The following is a 12967-nucleotide window of genomic DNA, read 5'->3' as shown; positions in this document are numbered from 1 at the left end:
TTGGCGAAAAAAATTTTTTTCTTAAAATGACCTTCAAAATTTGATATCTTGAAGAATTTTTGCTGCTGAATTTGAACCTGCTGCTTGTTTCTTCCTAGCTTACCCAGAAACTGGGATATTCTCAATTTTGTAAAAAAAAAGTGCTTTAAATGGATAGAGAATTTTTTCTGGTGAGATTCGATGCATAATTCGAAATCTAGAAGAAGCATTTGATTACGCCTAATACAAATCTGCAATCAGTTTGCTTCTGAAGGGCCCCAATTTCGAGATAATTTGAATTTTGGGAAATTATTTTCAAGCTAGTTTGTTCTGCCCTCTGGTGGATAGGATCTGAGGCTTGTGAATGAGTATTTATACTTTGGCCGTCAAAATTTTAAACTTTGGAAGTAAATATCCGTTGCTATCTGGTTGAAAAAGTCTGAACCTTTCAAATGGGTATGTATAGTGGTGTGTTTGTGGGCTAAATCACCTGTTTTGGAAAAATTTATTGCAGTTCTTTGGAGGCTGAAAATGTTTTTCATCATAACATCTTTTAATATCGTAATAAAATCTTCATGGTGACTGAATAGAGTAATTGAGCTTCTAAAAGGTTTCAATTTAGAGATATTTCGAGTTTTGTGCTTAAATTTTCAGCTCTTTTCCAATGGACTTTGATATTTATGGTCGCGAATTTGCTTGCTCGCCATCTATACACCATTTACTGAACTTCACTTTGAAATAGACATCCTAATGTAGAATCCTGTAATATGGACAGCGCTACCAAAGCTTAGTTTTAGCTACACATCTTAGATGTCGCCATAATCAAATCGAATTCATAGAATAAATTCATTATATGTCGATGATCGAATTCAAATATGTATGATTTACAAATTGTCAATTATTCGGTTTCATCCGGATATTAATTGAAAATATGTGACGTGTCGACCTTGAGTAAGCCGGTCACAAGGCTTAAATTCGGCTCGCGACTACACTCAGTGAAGATGGGAGTGAGTTCTTCAAAATTAGATGGAAGGTAATAATGGGCGCCAGGTAGAGATATGCCTGTCTCAAGACTAAATTGCGTACTCCTCTACCAGAGTAGCAATAAAACAAATCACTCAAGTCAAACGTTTAATAAAATTAAAATTTATGCAGTGGTTGATAAAAAAAAAAAAATAATGAAAAAGAATTCTCTAAACTACCAAGAGCCAGAAGGGCTTCCCAAAAACTTTACCTAATACTAACAAATGCCAGAAGGGCTTCCTATAGACTATAATCAACAACAAATGCCAGAAGGGCTTTCTATAACCTATAATACCTAACCTAATCCTGACAACAGAATCCTTAATCAGCCTACACTCGGCTCAGGTTAAACCTAAAACTTCAATACCAAACCTAAACGTAAACAGAGTTCAACAAACTCCAAATATACCAGATAATAAACAAGACAAATAACCAAGTAAACAAGAAGATTGACCTAAACCACAAATCCAGAAGGAATATTCAAATACAGTGGTTGTAATAACTGACTGGTATAAAATAGCAGGTTGAATAAAGTAATAATAAATTCCAGTTACAAATCCTGAAGGGATACACAAGTATTATAGCTGTTAAAATAAATGGCCAGTTAGTGAAGTGCACCTCACCGCAAACTGTTTACAATTGCAACAGTGTATAATAAGCATGAAACAACCTTTATTCAATATAACTTATAACTTCAATATAACTATCAATGGATAGAAAATTAATAATGAAACCGTTAACTCCTATTCAAATAACTGATTTACTATCAGTACACTAAATCGTTACTTTCAAAAACTAAATCTCAGTACAATACTCATTAAAGCCAGTGCAAGCACCGGTTACCTGATACAAAGTCAATATTGAAGGTTGACATCAAATCTAACGGTGAGATCTCTATACGTAGAATGTACCATCTACTCGAGCTGCACCATATGCCAGAAATATACTATGTACCACCATATACCAGAAAATAATACCATAAACTCCAACCGTACTATACACCAGACTCCAGAACTCTTGAACGTATTCAGTCACTAGGACTCTTCAAATCCAACCAGACTCTTACCAGGCACTAGGATTATTCAATTCAACCAGGCACTAGGATTGTCAAAAATATCCAGGCACTAGGACTCCAAACAGTAACCAGGCCGTTACCAGGCACTAGGACCCTAATAAAATACTATAAGATATTGTTCACAAAATAAAAAAAATCTATACCTCTCAGTTCTTGTTCGAGGGAAAAGGATCTTCTTGATAATCTTCGTGTAAGTTCCACAGTTGTTCGAACTAATCGCCGGGAAGCGAATCCTAATAAAATAGAAATCTCAGACAACAGTTCAAGATATAGAAATTATATCATACCTCTCAGATCTTCAGAGTAAATTTCAATACCAGAGATGGGCCTTGTGGAAGAAAATTCTCATAATCACGTATAAAACGTATTTCCCAAAATTATTCACAATACCATAAACCATACAGGGAATTATCCAAATTGAAGAAATAATCGCCTATAATAAGGATGATTCTAGATCATATATTCTTCAAATTTGGCAAATTTTCTTTCCAAAAAAACTTCTCTCTCAAAATTATCTCAAATCGCCGATAACCTCCATTTTGACAATCCATAACCACAGAATCTACCAGTTGTCAAACGAAACTTCCCACACAGAAGAAAAATAATAAGAAACAAGAAATCCAGAAATTATAAAATATTTCCCCACGGTAATGATATTCGACCTCATTTATCCGGAAATAACTATTCCATAATAAATTCAAATTTAATTTAATACGGAATATTCCGAGTTGAATCAACAATCAACTTCCAGAGGGCGCAGTAACAACCGAAATCTCAAATGGTGTAAAATATAACCGTTACAAATCCCCCCTTACTTTAAAAAAAAAAATTTTTACCAGAAGGGTCAAAATTTTTTTTTCTGCCAGTAACTTCAAAAAGCCAAATACGGTAAACCAAATAACGACAATACCTCAATGAATCCTAAAGAAAACGACACCAGCAAAACTCCAATACCGACACAACCAAAACCAGAATTGTCACACTTGAATTAACTTCAAAAGTCCAATATCTCCAAAGTGAAACGGAGATGGATAATATAGCCTGTTGCTATCGTGATCTGACGTTACAAAAGATATTCAGCATATGTCAGCCACTAGATGGGGGTAGTGACCACCCTAGTAAATTTATGCTCAAGGCAAGGGTTAACCATCCTTTAACCCAAGCAAAACAAGACAGCCAAAATTAGTCCGACAAGTGTTCATCAGTCAGTTGATCCGGTGGATGAGCTTTTAAGTCCTTTATATGCCAAACTCCCTGGTATTTACCGTCCTCACTCTGCAGTTCATAAGTCCAAGGGGATACCCGCGCGGAAATCAAAAATGGTCCAACATATTTCGGTGCCAGCTTAGCGGTAAAATATTTAGCGGCGTCCGAAAGTACCTGATTTCTTCTCCACACCAACTGGTTAACAGTGTATTGGACATCCCGACGTCGAAGATTGTAAGTTCGACTATTAGCCTCGTACGCTCTTGCTAACTTAGTCTTAACGTCACCATATATTCTCTCGAAAGCTTTTTCCCGGTCCTTAGTCAAGGCAGACCTGTCGAAACTGATCTGATCAGGGCAGGTATTTTCACCCTTACACGAAACTTCCCTTCCAAAAACAATAAAACTTGGAGAGTAACCGGTGACTTCGTGCTTTGAGGAACGAATAGCTAACCCAACCTGGTTTAACTGTTTATCCCAACCTCTCTGATCTTCTGACAGGTAGGACCTCAACATGGTTTTTATAACCCTATTAATTCTTTCGACCGGATTAGCTTGGGGATGGTATAGTGCGGTATACTGAATGGTGACATTATAAGATTGTAAGAATTTAACAAAATCTTTAGACCGGAACTGTACGCCATTATCGACAATGATGGAATTGGGACACCCAAAGACAAGAAAGACATGTGTATCCAGTATTTTTACAATGGCTGATGCGGTAGCCGTACGCAGTGGAAAAAGAAGAGGGAACTTGCTGAAACAATCCGCGACAACGAAAATATACTGGTTACCGGAGCGAGACCGAGGTAAAGGACCAACCAAATCCGCAGACAGAAGCTCGAATGGTCGAGAAATTGAGACCTGTTTGGAGAGCATGAGGCCAGAAGGCTTCTCCTGGCTCGGTTTGATGGCATGACAGGTTCTGCAGCAGCGAATAAACGAAGCCACGTCATACCGCATCTTTGGCCAGTAATACCGTTGGGCCAGCTTACTATAAGTTTTGAAAACTCCTACATGTAGTAGAGTTTCATGGACCTGCCTAATTAATGATTTTCGTTGAGGACGCGGAACAACTTCTCTCCAGTAATCAGAATCAGAGGCTAATTCAGGAATTCGAGGTGTTACATTCTTGAAAAGCTTACCCTGAATAATTTGCCAGGATGGGAACCGGTGAGGGGCATGAGTCACTTTTCCTAGAAGTTTGTCATACCACAGATCCGAGGAATGACTCTGAGGAGTATCAACAGTATCGATGATAGGTACCGACCTAGATAAAGTATCCGGTACGATGTTATCTTTACCTTTACGATGGATAATGGTATAATCATACTGTTGAAGTCTGATAGCCCACCGGGCTAATCTACCAGAAGGTGAATTCAGTCGATCCAGCCAGAGCAAACTAGCGTGATCGGTGATGACCGAGAAATGTGACCCTTCAATATACGGTCGCAGCTTCTCAATCGCCCATAGAACGGCAAGGCATTCACGTTCCGTGGTGGTGTAATTGCGCTCTAACCGGGTTAAAGACCTGGAAAGATAGCATATCACCTTTTCTCCATCCTCTTGTTGCTGAGTCAAGACAGCACCAATCCCATAACCGGAAGCATCACACTGAATGGTGAATGATCTCGAAAAATCCGGGCAAGACAAAACAGGGGCACTGATCAAACATTCCTTCAACTTAATCAAAGCCTCATCACATTGGGAACTCCATCTGAAGGACCGATTTTTCTTGAGTAGCTCCGTTAAGGGAGCAGTCAGATCCGCAAAGTTTGGTACGAATCTCCGGTACCATGAAGCCAAACCCAGCATACGTCGAACCTCCGAAACAGAAGTGGGGACTGGTATGTTCAAAATAGCCTGAACCTTCGCCGGATCCATTCTTAGACCTTTTGAATCCACTACATAGCCTAGATACAAGAGTTCCGGTCGACAAAAATGGCACTTTTTCTCTGAAACCGTTAAGTTAGCCGCTTTGAGTCGTTTAAAGACTTCCTTTAATACCTCTACATGTTTTTCGAAGGTATCAGTAATGATGATTATGTCATCTAAATAGACAAAAACATATGGTTCCAAATCCGGACCAAGAACTCTGTCAACCAAACGCTGGAAGGTAGCCGGACTATTAGACAGTCCCATAGGCAGACGGAGGAACTGAAACAAACCTCTATTGGGTACTGTGAACGCAGTTAAAGGTCGAGAGGATGCTTCTAAAGGGACCTGAAAATATGCCGACTTTATGTCCATAGAGGACAAGAACTTGGCGTTGCGGAGCCGATCCAAGGTAGAATTTATATAGGGGAGAGGATACGCATCTTTTTCAGTTACGGCATTCAATTTCCTGTAATCAACACAGAATCGGTACGAGCCATCCTTCTTTTTAACAAGAAGAATCGGTGATGACCAGGGGCTGGTCGAAGGTTCAACAATGCCCTGCTCCAGTAAGTTATCCAACTCTGCATCAATATGACCCTGCATTACCGGACTCACAGGATAATACCTCTGCTTAATGGGACGACACGAGGTTTTGATCTCATGTTCCACCAGTTTAGTACATCCTAACTCGTCACCCATGTTTTGAAAAGCCTCCTGCACAACCTCATTCAGTATCCTAGATTGCTCAGGGGTAAGGTGTTCCTCTGATGCAATCGCATCCACAGATACATCGGCATCTCGTTGAAATACCCATCTCCCACAACGAAGATCCGGTACGACACCAAACTTCCTCCAAAAATCAATGCCTAGGATTAAAGAGTGCGGCAACTCAGGAACTACTAAGGCTGAAATCATCTTAACTTTATTTTCAAGCTTAATCGGTAAATCCACCGAACCGATACTCGAACAACTTTGTCCATTAGCGACTCTACAAGAAATTACATTATCAACATTAATATTCAGATTCAATTTCTTCAACAACACCCATCCAGGGCCTCCAATAATCGTGCATGAAGCACCTGAATCTAAAAGACCTAACAACTTAACATCAAAAACTGAAACCGACAAATATGGACGTTCATCATTTTGCGCATGCGCCAACACATAATCTAACAAAGCTTTCTGGTGTAAAGGTAAACGATCACGGGCAGAGAAATGAGGGAAGGCACACATACTGCCATTAGAGGTCTTCCCCCTCAGTTTTCCGACGGCTTACACTTAGGACAGGTCCGAACAGTGGAACCTGGACGACCACACTTGAAACAGTACTTATTTTTGGTCATCTTACAATCCCTAGCAGCATGACCAGGTTGCTTACAATTCCAGCAAGTCAATACTGCACTTACCTCAGCCGGAGAGGTACTTACATCAGCAGAAGAAGTACTCACATCAACAGAAGAGGCAGAAGGTTGTTCTGCATATACGTATGCTAAATCAGGTTCCATCAGAGAGCTCCTATTTCGGGGAGGAGGTACGAAGGATTCGATGGATTCCTTGCGAGCCTCGAGTTGTCTTCCGATATCCAACAGTTGCGAAATCGAGGTTATGTTAGTCAAACCTAACTGACTCTGGTAAAAGGGTGAGATATTTCGAAGAAGGATTCTCAGTCGAGCTTCCTCATTGACTGGTACAGTAAGACGTTTGAACATAGTGTCCATCATTGCCAGATACAAACCGATGCTTTCATCAGGGCCCTGTGTTCGGCGTTTAATCTCATCGAAAAGTTTCTCGTTATAATTGGGAGGAAGAAACTGTTTTCTCAATTCTTCAACTAACTGAGACCACGTTGACAAGGTGGACCGGACAGATCGGAACCAGATAAGAGCCTTACCCACAAATAGATCACTAGCAGACAAGAACAACTGCTCCTCTGTAACGTTCCGGGAAATACATAATTCCTCAACATTTTCAAGGAAAGAACTCAGGGAGCACTTAGAATTATCTCCACTGAATTTGGTGATATTCCACTTAGCTACTGATACTGAAGTTATCTTACATTGGGGAGCCAAAGCTGTAGTAGTGGTCCGGTGAACTAAATCACTAACTGTGACATCATCTGACTCAGATTCCGACGATGAATCAGATATACCAGCTTTATCCATCAGCATGCTCAACTCCAGAGGTGACTGAGTTTGCAGCGATAATCTCCTACATTTCCTTGCTCGCGACCCTAATTCCGCCTGTAATCCAACTATTTTCGCTAAATAACCTGACCGGAGAACCTGTTCTTCCTCTGAGAGCGCTTGAGATCTTTCCGCTCGCTTAAACAAATGTACCAAGCGTGTAGACGTCTTTAGAAAAGATGGACTTTTCTCATCACCCGAAAAGTCTAATAATTCTCTCTGAAATAACGAAATCGAGTTTTCTATCACCTTTGAGTCATCTTCGAACCGAAATGGATATGATGGATATTTGGCTTTAATTCCCGACTTTTCTAACCTCAAATAACCTCTAAGACTCTTTCTCATCTCAACAACCGTATTCACGTTACCTACACCTCTTACAGCCAATTCATAACCTAATTCATCTTTGTCGAGACGATTCACGTCCATTCGACCCTCCATACTTAACAAAATACTAAAAGCACAATTTTACCTAACCTCAAAAATACAAAATCTTGGCAGCGCCAATAAATACAACGGAAATCGACACTACAGAAAGAATTGATAACAAGGTAGATTTCAAAACTAACGGAATACCAAAAATATCAATAATAACAACAAACCGATCAACCACTGCAAGTCAGATAGAATAGACTCTTAGGCCCCACGTTGGGCGCCAATTTGTGACGTGTCGACCTTGAGTAAGCCGGTCACAAGGCTTAAATTCGGCTCGCGACTACACTCAGTGAAGATGGGAGTGAGTTCTTCAAAATTAGATGGAAGGTAATAATGGGCGCCAGGTAGAGATATGCCTGTCTCAAGACTAAATTGCGTACTCCTCTACCAGAGTAGCAATAAAACAAATCACTCAAGTCAAACGTTTAATAAAATTAAAATTTATGCAGTGGTTGATAAAAAAAAAAAAATAATGAAAAAGAATTCTCTAAACTACCAAGAGCCAGAAGGGCTTCCCAAAAACTTTACCTAATACTAACAAATGCCAGAAGGGCTTCCTATAGACTATAATCAACAACAAATGCCAGAAGGGCTTTCTATAACCTATAATACCTAACCTAATCCTGACAACAGAATCCTTAATCAGCCTACACTCGGCTCAGGTTAAACCTAAAACTTCAATACCAAACCTAAACGTAAACAGAGTTCAACAAACTCCAAATATACCAGATAATAAACAAGACAAATAACCAAGTAAACAAGAAGATTGACCTAAACCACAAATCCAGAAGGAATATTCAAATACAGTGGTTGTAATAACTGACTGGTATAAAATAGCAGGTTGAATAAAGTAATAATAAATTCCAGTTACAAATCCTGAAGGGATACACAAGTATTATAGCTGTTAAAATAAATGGCCAGTTAGTGAAGTGCACCTCACCGCAAACTGTTTACAATTGCAACAGTGTATAATAAGCATGAAACAACCTTTATTCAATATAACTTATAACTTCAATATAACTATCAATGGATAGAAAATTAATAATGAAACCGTTAACTCCTATTCAAATAACTGATTTACTATCAGTACACTAAATCGTTACTTTCAAAAACTAAATCTCAGTACAATACTCATTAAAGCCAGTGCAAGCACCGGTTACCTGATACAAAGTCAATATTGAAGGTTGACATCAAATCTAACGGTGAGATCTCTATACGTAGAATGTACCATCTACTCGAGCTGCACCATATGCCAGAAATATACTATGTACCACCATATACCAGAAAATAATACCATAAACTCCAACCGTACTATACACCAGACTCCAGAACTCTTGAACGTAATCAGTCACTAGGACTCTTCAAATCCAACCAGACTCTTACCAGGCACTAGGATTATTCAATTCAACCAGGCACTAGGATTGTCAAAAATATCCAGGCACTAGGACTCCAAACAGTAACCAGGCCGTTACCAGGCACTAGGACCCTAATAAAATACTATAAGATATTGTTCACAAAATAAAAAAAATCTATACCTCTCAGTTCTTGTTCGAGGGAAAAGGATCTTCTTGATAATCTTCGTGTAAGTTCCACAGTTGTTCGAACTAATCGCCGGGAAGCGAATCCTAATAAAATAGAAATCTCAGACAACAGTTCAAGATATAGAAATTATATCATACCTCTCAGATCTTCAGAGTAAATTTCAATACCAGAGATGGGCCTTGTGGAAGAAAATTCTCATAATCACGTATAAAACGTATTTCCCAAAATTATTCACAATACCATAAACCATACAGGGAATTATCCAAATTGAAGAAATAATCGCCTATAATAAGGATGATTCTAGATCATATATTCTTCAAATTTGGCAAATTTTCTTTCCAAAAAAACTTCTCTCTCAAAATTATCTCAAATCGCCGATAACCTCCATTTTGACAATCCATAACCACAGAATCTACCAGTTGTCAAACGAAACTTCCCACACAGAAGAAAAATAATAAGAAACAAGAAATCCAGAAATTATAAAATATTTCCCCACGGTAATGATATTCGACCTCATTTATCCGGAAATAACTATTCCATAATAAATTCAAATTTAATTTAATACGGAATATTCCGAGTTGAATCAACAATCAACTTCCAGAGGGCGCAGTAACAACCGAAATCTCAAATGGTGTAAAATATAACCGTTACAAATAAAAGTCATAATGTGAGGTTTACGCTATATTTTTCTATTCAATGGTGCTGCGGATTAGTAATATACGATTGAAACCATTCTCAAAAGCTAGAATCAGACTGGATAATGATACGTATTTACGCCAATTGCACGGTAAGAAGTCAACATATTAATTACATTATTTATATTTATAACTTATCTTAGTTTGTTTCTTTTTAGGAATCTCATTAAAGACAACTTACGAAACGAATTATTAACAAATAATAACTAGGGGATTATGTTCCTGTTCTTTTACCGAATAACTCCTATTAGGATCTTGTACTCATGTGATTGAAGAATTACAGCAGCAGATTCTCAATTTCAATTCTAGTTTTCTTGAATTAGAAGAACAATTGTACCTTGGTGTTTCTGTAAAACAATAGGCAGCAGACCAAAATTGAATGTTTCGACCATGGATCACAATAAGATTTCTGGACTATAGTGAAGCACTTATTTCAGAAATCTAAACTCTAACTGCCACTAACAGAGGTAATAACTAATGAAAAAAATATATTCTAACTTATAGTTCAAAAGTTATATTCTTTTTTATGATCGTAGAGCAATTCTGGTCTCTGTTCAGTTTGAACCAATTAACTTGTTAACCGTTAATTGACAACCATATAGATCATAGGTTGCTTTAGCTTATTCAAAGCATGGTTAAGTTAGGTTTCTTCTTCTGTTTAATTCAAATAATGATCATAATATTTTATATCGCGAAATATGTATGTGGAGCCCACAAGAAGTCTTACAGTGGAACGTTAAGTGCATCAAACCTGCCAGAAGAGTCGTTCCTGCATTGAAAACACATCTTTGCTACTCAGATATTGAATTTAACATTTCAACTCATGGAATATCTTGATAACTTGTTTATAATGGACCAATAGAGGTTTGTTTTAAATAATTTCAACTAAATATTTTCAATTTACTTATCATATGTGTGGAAATGCAGAGACGTCACAAAATGTGAATAAAAATCGTTAATACACAATTGATGATTTTATTTTCGAAATATCATAATATAGAATTATTGACAGTTTTAGCCCGAAAGGCTTTTTTGTACTAGAATATTAATTGAATGCATTTCAGGAGTAAATTACGTGATTGGTGGATGAATTAATGACAATAACTTCTTTCATTGAGCTGGCAATTGGTCATAAACCTGACTCACTTCAGCCTATTCATTAATTATTTACATAGATAACACTTATGGAGAACACTTTTTGGAGAATGTAGTCACCCTTAATGAATAGGTAATTATATACTGATTGCATATTCCTACCAAAACATCTGCGAACCTGAAAAAATTATGGCACTTCAGCAGTTTGAGGTCTGCGCAAGAATGTTTTTCAATAGATACCTACCAACTTATCACAATAGGCTCTTTTGTACTGGAATATTAATTGAATGCATATTAGAATCAAATTACATAATTGGTGGACAATAACTTCCCTTATTGAGCTGATAATTAGTCATAAACCTGACTCCCTTCAGCCTATAGATGAATTATTTACTTAAATGACACTTATGGAAAACACTTTTCTTAGAATGTTATTGTCACCTTTGTTGAATAGGTAATTATATACTTATAATTTATTACATATTCGTACTAAAAACCTGCTTAGTTAAAATAATTGAAGACTTCAGCAGTTTGAGGTCTGCACAACAATTTTTTTTCAGTAGATGCCTACCAAACTTATCGCAGAAGTATTTCTTGTACTGGAAGATTGATTGAATGTATTTCACACGTAAATTACATAAATTTTCGGTAAATCAATAATAATAACTGCCTTAATTGAGCTGGAAATTGGTCTTTAAGAGAGTTCTCAACTTTTTAGATAAATAATATACATAGATGACACTTATGGAGTTCACAAATATTTTGTAAAATGTTTATTCTGGTACTTGGATGTGTAGAATTTCGTTGAAATTTGTCTTTTTCGATAAATAGGTAATCATATACTTATAACTGAATGTGCTGAGCTCAAAAAATTGAGTTACTTCCACAGTTTGTGGTCCTCATAACAATTTTTTTCAGTAGATACCTACCAAACTTATTACAGAAGTATTTCTTGTACTGGAAGATTGATTGAATGTATTTAAGGAGTAAATTACATAATTTGTATATGAATTAATAATAACTGCCTCAATTGAGCTGGAAATTGATCATCAACCAAATCCTTAAGCTTGTAGATAAATAATATACATAGATGAGACTTATGAAGATCACAATTATTTTGTAAAATGTTTATTCTGGTTCTTGGATATCTAGAAATTCGTTGGAATTTGTCATTTCCGATGAATAGGTGATTATATACATATTTATAATTGAATGTGCTAAGCAGAAACAATTTAGTTACTTCAACAGTTGGTGGTCCGCACAAAAAGTTGTTCAATAAATCAATAAATGCCTACCAACTAATCACAATAGGATTTTTTTACTAGGAGATTGATTGAATGCATTTCAGGAGTAAATTACATAATGGTAGATGAATGAATTAATGATCACCTTCATTGAGGTTGGAACTGCTTATCAACCTGAGTCCTTCATCCTGGAGGTGGAAAAATACATAGATGACACTTATGGAGATCACAATTTTTTTGTAAAATGTTTATTCAAATACTTGTATGCCTAGAAATTTCTTGTAAATTGTCAACCTATATTTTAAAGCCTTGTTACCGGTAGATTTGTACTAATTAGAGGTCAGAAATAAAGGAAATTATTATTCATCACGCATTGATTCCAATTAGAATTCTTCCACACATTCAAACTACTATTTTCCTACAAAATTTGCAATATCTCAACATTGAGGTGTGTTAGGAAGGAACATATCGAAACTTTTCCATGAAATCATATATTGAAGATCTTCCGCACCATATTTTTATTTCAAAAAATTCCACAAAACGCTAGATTTGGTGTTCTCTTAGGAACTACCTGATTGCAAATCGGTATTAAGGATCCAGATTTTATTAAAT

General features: G+C 36.9%; 1 long non-coding RNA gene across 2 annotated transcripts; it reads left to right on the top strand.

Annotated features, from left to right (window-relative positions):
• Nucleotides 1-9967: 9967 nt before the first annotated feature.
• Nucleotides 9968-11461, top strand: LOC123680959. 2 transcript variants are annotated; one of them, XR_006747579.1, is made up of 4 exons: nucleotides 9968-10108; nucleotides 10175-10483; nucleotides 11081-11244; nucleotides 11313-11460. It is a non-coding gene; the product is annotated as an uncharacterized LOC123680959 (long non-coding RNA). The 2 variants fall into 2 exon arrangements; XR_006747578.1 differs by having other exon boundaries at nucleotides 11081-11461.
• Nucleotides 11462-12967: the final 1506 nt, after the last annotated feature.

Source organism: Harmonia axyridis, chromosome 5 (assembly GCF_914767665.1).
Source record: "Harmonia axyridis chromosome 5, icHarAxyr1.1, whole genome shotgun sequence".
NCBI classification, from domain to species: domain Eukaryota; kingdom Metazoa; phylum Arthropoda; class Insecta; order Coleoptera; family Coccinellidae; genus Harmonia; species Harmonia axyridis.
The sequence above is the reverse complement of the archived record's forward strand: the minus strand, read 5'-3'. Positions and strand labels throughout refer to the sequence as shown.